Source organism: Megalobrama amblycephala, linkage group LG23, assembly GCF_018812025.1.
Source record: "Megalobrama amblycephala isolate DHTTF-2021 linkage group LG23, ASM1881202v1, whole genome shotgun sequence".
In the NCBI taxonomy this organism is placed as follows: domain Eukaryota; kingdom Metazoa; phylum Chordata; class Actinopteri; order Cypriniformes; family Xenocyprididae; genus Megalobrama; species Megalobrama amblycephala.
In genome coordinates this window covers 13,849,824-13,859,594 of record NC_063066.1, presented here as the reverse complement: position 1 = coordinate 13,859,594, position 9,771 = coordinate 13,849,824, and the positions used below count along the sequence as shown (strand labels likewise).

General features: G+C 37.5%; 1 long non-coding RNA gene across 1 annotated transcript; it reads right to left on the bottom strand.

Annotated features, from left to right (window-relative positions):
• Positions 1-3,141: 3,141 nt before the first annotated feature.
• On the bottom strand, positions 3,142-3,836 carry LOC125259428. Its single transcript, XR_007182802.1, has 2 exons — positions 3,771-3,836; positions 3,142-3,715 (listed from the first exon to the last, which is right to left on the bottom strand). It is a non-coding gene; the product is annotated as an uncharacterized LOC125259428 (long non-coding RNA).
• Positions 3,837-9,771: the final 5,935 nt, after the last annotated feature.

The window sequence follows — 9,771 nt, the reverse complement described above, 5'->3', positions numbered from 1 at the left end:
CCTTTAAGTTCAATTTCATTTTAATGCTAAAAAAAAAAACTTCACACATGAAGAAGAAATGTTTGATAAAAGGCAGTAGCCCTAAAAACACACAAACAAGCTGTGAATCGTTCAAATTACCACATTTTCTGAATAAAATACACAGTTATGGTAACATCATTGTGTCTAATGAACCACTTCAAAAGTCGTATACAATGCAATAAATCCACAAATTGGAGAAAGGGTACAAAAGAACATTCAAATGTTGAGATGCAACAATCTCTATCCAATTATCAGCCAGTGAAGACCATATCAAACCACACATTCACTGCTTTTAAGAATTTTCAAAACAAAATCTTGAGAGAGATGCCTCAGAGAGACTAGCAGTTACTTTGAGAGCTGCAGAGTTCAGTAGCAGAAAAAATATAAAAGGAACAATAACAACAACAACAATAATAATAGATAAATACATAAAAATACTGCAAGCAAACATGCTGCAGTTATATTGACAAAATGTCCATCATTTAGTAGGACAATGGCACATTCAAACACATTCCCAAATACTGGAGTGGCACAAGAAATACAATGACCAATCAAAAAATACAATGGCCGATCGTCAAATCATTGAACACTGCAGGTAAGAAACTGCGGCACTATTTGAAAAATGCATTACATCATTGCAGCAACAAAGTATTATTCAAAGTGAAACTCATTTTTATGTTAAAATATAAAATAATGTAACATTAAAATAATTAAAACATTTATTTAAAATACAATACAGTGTTACAGTGGTTAAATGTCTGAATGCCTTTGCAAGGCACCATATGAGAAGCATTTTGAAGTGTGCGAAGTGAAATGTTCTATATGAGCAGGCTTATCAAAATGGACTGAAATGTATCTTTCATATGTGGTCATGTCACCGGCTTTCTTTGCCTTTGGGTGTAGTGTGGAGTTATCCCACTTCTCTGATACTCTGTCTTAAGATGTCCCCTGACAGCCTCATAAAGCCTCCTGTCAAGATCTATTTGTCAGTGAATGTCACATCTATATTAAAACAACAGGCTTTAACTTACATTGACGACAGTAATGCATATTATCACAATCGTATAGTCTGTAAAAATTTTCTGTAAAAGAGGAGTTTTAGTTGGTTGATTTAAATCTCCCGTTTCTGTCCTCCTTTCACATTTACTATTTGAGCCAAGTCATGTCTGCAGGGAAAGAGACGTACCCATTACTGAGATGAAAACTAATTTAGCTAGGCTAGGCATGCTTCAGGTGGTCTCCAAATTCAAGTACACAAAGAGGAAAGTGTTTTCCTCCTGTCCAGCTACCCATCTGTCACAGCCAACCCTAGGGTGGGTGCCTTAAAAGCCCCTGTAATTGATGGAGCCCGGAGGTCACGATGAGACAATATTTGATATAGAATATAGATTTTAAAACACACTGGGCCCTGTTAAAATAAAAGGAAGAGGATGAAGTAGAGGAGGGATGGGGAACAGACAGTCTTACACAAATGTACCACCCTGACAGCTCAACTCTTTCAATCATTCAGCTAGAATTACTCATACGATTGATTTCCTGCATTAACACTGCAGCACTGAAGTCTGAATTCAAGAAAAGCAGATAAGAAGAGCATTACAAAAAGACTGACGTCCCGTCTAGAAAATTTGATTAAAAAAACTTTTAAAGATTTAAAGATATCCAAAGATTATTGAATATCACACAAGCAAGTGCTGTGTTCGCAACTGTATTGGACACAGAAAGCAATTACAGCTGTTGTAATATTCTTAAAAACAGCACATTTACAAGTGAGATTGCTTTCATAAAACAGTTAAATAAATATGGAGCTAATATGGAGAAACATACAGTACATTTTAGACAGAATATTGCCAGTTGAGGCCTGTTCACGCCATAACTTTAAATAGAAACTGTAATAACTATAAAAGTGGCCACACCAACAGACAATGTTCAGTTTATTTTAAGTGCACACTGCAATCTTGTCCTCTGCGACTTTAAATGTTCACGTTCTAAAAAAGTCGGATGGATTCTAATTGGCTGTGAATGTTTTTTATCATTCATCAGCTGGAAAAAAAAGTGATTCTAACAATATCGTTCCTCTGTGTCATTACTGTTATAGGCCTTTTGGTGTGGACTTTCCTATTCTTATTGAATTAAAATGATAAAAACTTTACAGTTATAGTTATTGTTACAGTATTATTATTGTCAAAAATTATCCCACAATTTACTCACCCTCAAGCCATCCTAGGTGTCTTCTTTCAGACAAACAAAATCAGAGATATATTTAAAAATATCCTAACTAGCTTCCGGCATACAACTGTATACGCAGAATGCGCAAGTTGACTTGCGCCAAATGAGTAATCCTCTGATGCCATCGGATGCGATGTAGCTATGACGCAGGATGATAGGAGAATTATAAGCTTAGATGCCTCTCGCGGTTCAAACTAATTTAAGCTCCTGTTCTCTTGTATTGAAATCCTCCGAAATTTCTCTTAAAAAATTATCATTTTAGACTTATAACAAAGACTATAGAATAACACAAGACGTGTCACTCGTATTGTTTTGGATGGGAAAAGTGTAACGCGCAATATGGCGGAATAAGTCCCGCCTTCTAAATAAGAGCCAATCGCCGACTGGTAAAGTCATCGCGTCACTTCAGCGGCCGTTAGAATCACCGGTTTCTATAGAAACAGTCAGACGCGCGCCTCCGAAGAGACGCGCATTTAGGTCTGCGCATGCGCATTAGCTTGATCCAGCCTGAAAAATAGTTTTTTTTGCCATGATTCGAGCGTTTAGAAACTAAATTTATGAGCCGGTTGTTATTAGATTTCATTGGTGATTTCAAATATGAAATTTAATCGTAAGGTTGGCGAACAGTTTTGGAGAATTTGATGTTTCCCCATTCAAAGAGATTGCATGATGCCCAGGATGCCCGAGAGGCGTTTCAAAGATGGCCGCCGAGTGAAATGACTTGTCTTAAAGGGACTTAGGCCCAATCCCAATTCTACCCCTTACCCCTTCCCCTTTCCCCTTCCCCTTTGTTTCGCGCGTTCACGTGAAGGGGTAGGGGTGTCCCAATTCTCATTTGGTTGGAGGGGAAGGGGTAGGGGAAGGGCCAGGTAGCCCTTCAAACGAAGATTTTACGGGACCACACTTCAGACGAAGGGGTATGATAAATTTCCAACATGGCCGACCGAGCGAGCAGAGAGACCCATAAATGTAAGTATTTTCTTACGGTAAACAGTATTTTAGTAATAAATAATCACTTGTTTTATGTTGCCTTTAATCTTGTGTTCATGTATATGGTTATGTTCTCCGAAAAAAAGATTTGTTAAAATCGCTATGAAAAAAGTTCGTTAATGTTTTTTACTTTATGATAGTTCCACAACATATTTTTTTATATTTTATTGAAACCCGCATTGATTTGACAACATAAATTCAAATCCGGTGGCAGCTAACTTGTCTTTTTGCCACATGCCTGATCAATGTATTGTTTTGTTGTGGTTACGTCCATAAATACATGTACGTTACATGATATAAACAAAAAGTGCATTCAGTTTGTGTGCTTATTCATCAGTATTGTATGTAGGGACTCCTGAGGAAACACGCAGGCTCATACATTTTCGTGCAGAAAACGAGCAGCGTTTCTTGAAATCGAAATACACAGCAAAACAACTTTGGGAGTGAGTCATCTGTTAAACGTTTATGTTGCTTGTGCCTGATTACTGTGAGATATGTGCACTAATAGTAAAAATAGCTGTCGCCCAAGCAACAGAGATCACTACAGCTATCGATGGCATCTTAGAAGTGTGTGATAAACATCGGCGCATCTATGACATAGGAGCTAGCGACGACTTATGATGACAGGTAACGGTCTAGTAGTGGTGTCCCATTTCTTAGGGGAATATTTTCAGCCCTACCCCTTGACACTCTGTTTCAAGGGGCAAGGGGAAGGGGTAAGGGGAAGGGGAAGGGGTATAAAATAGAATTGGGATTGGGCCTTAATCCATGACCAACGATTTGTTTTGCTCTGTCCTCTACGCCTCCGCGTTCGTCATTATTGTGATTCAGGTCAAAGGATATTCTTCCGGTCATCCGCTGGAGCTAGTTATTTGAATTTATAAAGTTTTAAATATGGATATTTTTCTTACAAAAACGTATCTCTTCGCTCCAGAAGGCCTTTATTAACCCCCTGGAGTTGTATGGATTACTTTTTTTATGGATGGATGCATTATTTTTGACTTCAAAACGCAGCCCATTCACTATCATTATAAACCTTGGAGGACTAAGGATATTTTTAAATATATCTCTGATTGTGTTCATTTGAAAGACAGTCATACACACCTAGGATGGCTTGAGGGTGAGTAAATCATGGGATAATTTCTATTTTTGGGTGAACTAACTAACCCTTTAAGACAGCCATTAGTTTCTCTCCTGAATGAATCAGCGTATTTAATCAAATCGGTTCAACAAATGATTTGCCGAATGAAAAATGTGAATTGCTAATAGCCTACAGTCTTTCTGTAATACACTAACACAGAAAAGCCAAATTGTAACTTGTAGCTTAACCAGTATTTAGTGTCACACTCACATTCATGTTATTAACTGCACATACTTAATAAAAATTGTTATAAGCCATCCAAAAAAATAGCTAATACACGAAGAAATTCTTCACATTTAATGGTGTGGATCTAAGTGATCTGACCCAGAGCCAAATGGTCAGAAAAAAACTCTTTGCTTCTCTCCTCTCCTTTTCCATTCCTCCACTTTTTTGTGTCATTTCTGATTTTCTCTCTGCCTGTGTTAATGGTTTCAAGCAGGGCTGCCTGAGGTGAGCTAACTGAGAAAATGATTGGAAATCATACACCAGTTAGTGTGGTAAGAGTCTCAGGCAATTTTTTTAATTGCTTCGCCTTGTGCATTTCTGTAGAGACCCTTTCTATATCCAGCAAGAAAGCATACATCTTCTGCCAATCAGCTGTGTTTTACTCCATTTCAGGTGTGCATTAGCTGACAATATTTGAGTGTCGTGCCTGACTACTGATCCTATTTCAAACCCATTCTTTCTTTATCTTTATACATTCAGCTGGAGAAACTGGCAAAAAGCAAAGCAACAAAAAAAAAAAGACAGAAGACAGACCTGAAAAATCTCTTGTTTACTCACTGTCATGCCATTTAAAACCTGTAGGCTGTTTTTTTTTTTTTCCACAGGATACAACTAAAGTTCATTTTAACCACAGGCTGTCAAGCTGTGATATATATGTGATAGATAAATAAATAAATAAACATTTGGTAGAGACCAATGATGTATGAAGTTACTGACGCCCAATGTGCACCATACTGACATATTTATATTTGATTTAAGAGCTGGAGGAAAAGATTATCAGTGAACAATAACTAAAACTACATGCTGCTTCTCAGACAAACCTATTATAAGGCTTCAGAAAAATTCTAGTGCTTTTATTTTTGTTCTTTAAGGATATGTACAGCCTGTAGAACTGCTGTTTAATGAGGGAAACATATTTTTGTGTCCATTTTCTTTATTTTTTTAGGTAAAAAATTCTTTTCATTGTTTTCTTGTGCCCCGCTCCTCCTCCTCAGAAAACCTCTCTTCATATGCATTCATGGTAAACAGAGGATTTCTTCTCCTTGCACTTTATCCCTACCCATTAGACATCCTTCACACTTTAATACCTTGGAGACAGCTGGAAAAGGACAACCTGTGTGCTATTCCTTCACCATGTTGACACTGAATCAGTGCCGCAGGTCAGCAGTGTGAGATGAGAAATAATGACTTTCTGTGGAGAGAGGGAGGTGGATGTTCCTGATTCACAGGCGGTTGGGTTAAAGTGCAGTAGCTTCATAGTTCTTACCATTGCCGTAGTGAGGCCAGGACCTCACCATAACACAGTACTATACACCGCAAGCCGACATCACTAGCTGTCTGTCACCATGACAACTGGCACACACACACAAAGGAGCAAAACACACTGCAAATCCCACTTTATATCTGAAAGAACAATTTTTAGATCCATCAAACGTGCACAGAAGTTCTCTGAGTAATATATATGCCTAGTTCTGTCATGAAACTCTAGATGCCGCAGGCTGATGGGTCCTTAACACAAACTGATGATATTCTTAGAGTTAACTACTTGGCACAAGCTGATTGGTTCAGGCTGCATCTGCAGCCAATGAGCTTGCTGCTCACAACATTTAAATGGCTGGTTAGCATTCACTATAGCAGTTTGCAGCGGCCTCCACCTTCCCCAGCTCCACCTGTATAGATCTGCTATAGGTAATTTATTTACATGCATTTTGTGCAGTAGCTGTATGTCCTACATACGCACAGCAGGGTATGTATTAGCAGTAGCAAGTTCCTGTACTTGCTCTGCAGAAGCAATAAACAACAGCAGCAGCAATACAGACATATATTAATATAGTCTATACCATGCTAAACATTTTCAGAGATTTGTCTCATATTTATATATATATATATATATATATATATATATATATATATATATATATATCCTAATACTAATACAACAGATGAGCAGGAAAAAAAGTTGTGGTGAAAAGCTGGTCCTTCCATGGCTGCTATCAGCCATTCAATATTAGTGTGCAGTCACACTACACTTCATGCTCTATTCACTTCAGTTCTCATGCATATGAATTCAAGCGCATAGAAAGAAGCACATGCTAGGGATCAAAGACGTTTGGTGACCTGCAAATGTGTACGGCGAAATGAAATTTGACCAATGGAGGATCTGAACATCACAGAATGAACTCGTGACTCAATCTAATTTCAATGCTGCATGGTTTGCAGTGTTGCGGAAGAGTATATGATGTATTTTTCACATTTTAAAATTATCATTTATTTTATACATGTGGTTGTTTTATGTCAGGTCAGACTAGAAGGCAATCCTCATTTCAAGAAAAATTCAGTTAAAAAAATGGATCAATAAACAAAAAGAAATCGAGAAACAGGAAAAATATAGAAAGATAAAATCTATGTTAGATGCATGACTTAATTATAAAAATTCTAGAAAAAAAAAATCTAGTTAGTAGGTGGTTTATTTTTATTTGTTGTGACCAAAAGTCCTAGAGTGTGACATCCTGTTGCATGGTCCGAAGTAATGTCAAATGCTTAAAGTCGAGTGTCAATGCGTCCAGAAAGCTAAAAATAAGAAGACACGTCTTTCGGAGGAATAACCTCTCTGCTTCCCCACTGGCTCCACAGAGACAGTGATAAATAAAAAGGTCACTTTCTCCATAGCAATTAAAAAGGGGTAAGTCCTTCTGCTAAATATCACATTGGAATTCTCAGAATGCCACCTGTAGCATATTAATGACCATTTGTGATGTTTCTTAAGGTTAGGCCTGTTTGTTATATTCTCTTGGCTTTTTGCTTCAGCAACAGACAGACACTGTTTACTCAGATTGTTGTGGGAATCTACAGAGCTTTTCAGCACATAATCAATACACAAGCTCTAGGTAATAAGCAGAAACCAACAACAGAGATAGTTCTGACATTTAGACCATTGTTTGTGATATACTGTTTTTATCACCTCAACAGAACATTTCATTTCAAAATCCTATTGTTTTACAACATTTCACAACATTGCATTTCAGTTGCATGATGTAGATAACGTCGAAATATGATGTTTAAAAATGGTCTAGAACCAACATAAAATGTTTCACTAGCCACAAAAAAATGCCATATATCAGTTTTACAACAAAAACAAAACAAAGCCAGACTGAATCATTTATGGAATATATGGGTTTTAAAATAAGGAACTTTGTACATTCAATAAGGCATTTCAGAAACATAGTGAAAACACATTACAGTGATTGTGGAACATAATTTATCGACTTTTTGTCCTAAATGCTGTGCAAATCTATGCAATAATGGGTTATTTACCACAAATGCCAAACACGTCACGTACATATTGCATATTTTTTGAATGTGAATAGAAAATCTTATAAAATAACTTTAATAGTTTAATAACAGTTATTTAAAAAAAAACAGAAAAACACTGGAAATATGCTGGTTATTCAGAATTACATGGGTGGATGTGATGAGAGTTCAAAAATGTAAGGGGAAAAAAAGCTATAAAGCTATAATTATTTTCACGTTAATATTTAATACTATTTTTCTAAATAAATAAACACTAAAAACTATGAGATTATGGCAATTTAAATAAAAATAATAAATATTCAATAACTGACACTGAAACTTTTGTCACATAACTGATGTAGTAACATTATACCGTGCTACCTTAGTATTTGTTAAACTTTTAATGACAAAGAAGAGAAAAAAAAATCCTTTTTACACTGTATCTGTGAAAGTTAGGTACCATCACACCATTCAAGTGAATATTTTGATTAATACTAAACATTCTTAAGCATCCTAGGGAGAAGAAATGGTGTAAACGTTCTTGAGAATCTATACCATCTGTATACCATCATTTGCAGCTCTCTCTTTATTTAACAAAAATGTTGAATGTCTAATAAGGGGAAACAAGTGGTACAGAACAGCCCTTGTTGCCACGGAAACCATTGCCTACCAAGGACGAGAAAGTAATAAGACTATGGGAGTGGCAGGGGGTGGGGGAGGGTGTTACCAAACCCAAAGGGAGGGAAATAGATGAGAGTGGGAATGTGTTGCAGATAGAGGAAAGGGAAAGGAAAGGAGGAAAGGAAGATGTAAGTGGAGCTCAAGTGAATTGAGCTCATGGACCATTTCTCCACCTCCGCCCTCAACTCCCAGTGCCGTCATTATCACTATCAACAACATTTGTCTCTGCTGGGGCCTCCATCATAAAAATCACATCATCTCTCTTTATTAGAAGTGTGGTAGAGCAGCTCAGGCTTGCCTCATCGGCCATGGAGGATGGTGTTTCAGTCCAGGGGACAGCGACGGAAGGAGCTGAAGGAGTTACACCCCATTATTTACTGCTCGCCGCCCACGGAGCTGCACGCTGCCCAAACAGGCATTCCCGACAACTCTCTGCAATGTTTCATTTAAACCACTGGGTGTAAAAAAACGCTGGAGGAGCTCACATTTGTCTTTCCAGACACAGCTCTCTAAAGTATATAAATAAATACATGAAATGCTGAAAAAGTGACAGTTATCTCGGTCAAGCATTCGGTCCAGTTCTCAGCACCTTCACTTTGCTACATATCTATGTTTTGGTCAAAAACAACAACCCAGAACAAATCCCATGGGCACAACTTAATTACTGTAGATGGTTCCCCCCTCCCTCTTGACAGTAAATGGCTGAGGTGAGGAAAACTGTATGAGGCATAACATATAATGAAGCTGAATCTCTTAAAGATGAAAGTTGTGTTGACATTTCCTTCCAGGAGTAGGCGATTCCCCTGACAACTCTGCGCAATATTGCTGCTCATAATTATTGGCAGAAGTGAAATAAACATGAAAAACAAGAATGTGGTCCCACACAGTCAGCACTTTAGGGTCACACCACGCCTCTGCTATACCTACAAGGCATACAACTGTCATGGTTCTTACAGAAAAACATAATTAGAAGTTGGTCCCAGAGTAACGTCATTCAGAGGCAGAACCTTACAGGTTTTATGAATTTCCACTTACAATAATTCCGGCAGAGTCCTGCAGGAGACATTTCATACACATGACCAAAATTGATTTGTTCAAAGAGGAGGCAAACTAATTCTGATCCAATTTAGCCCACAGCAAGGGATCCCATGCTGCTAGGTGTGCTACTCATGTGTAACAAAAAGGAAATAGATTGT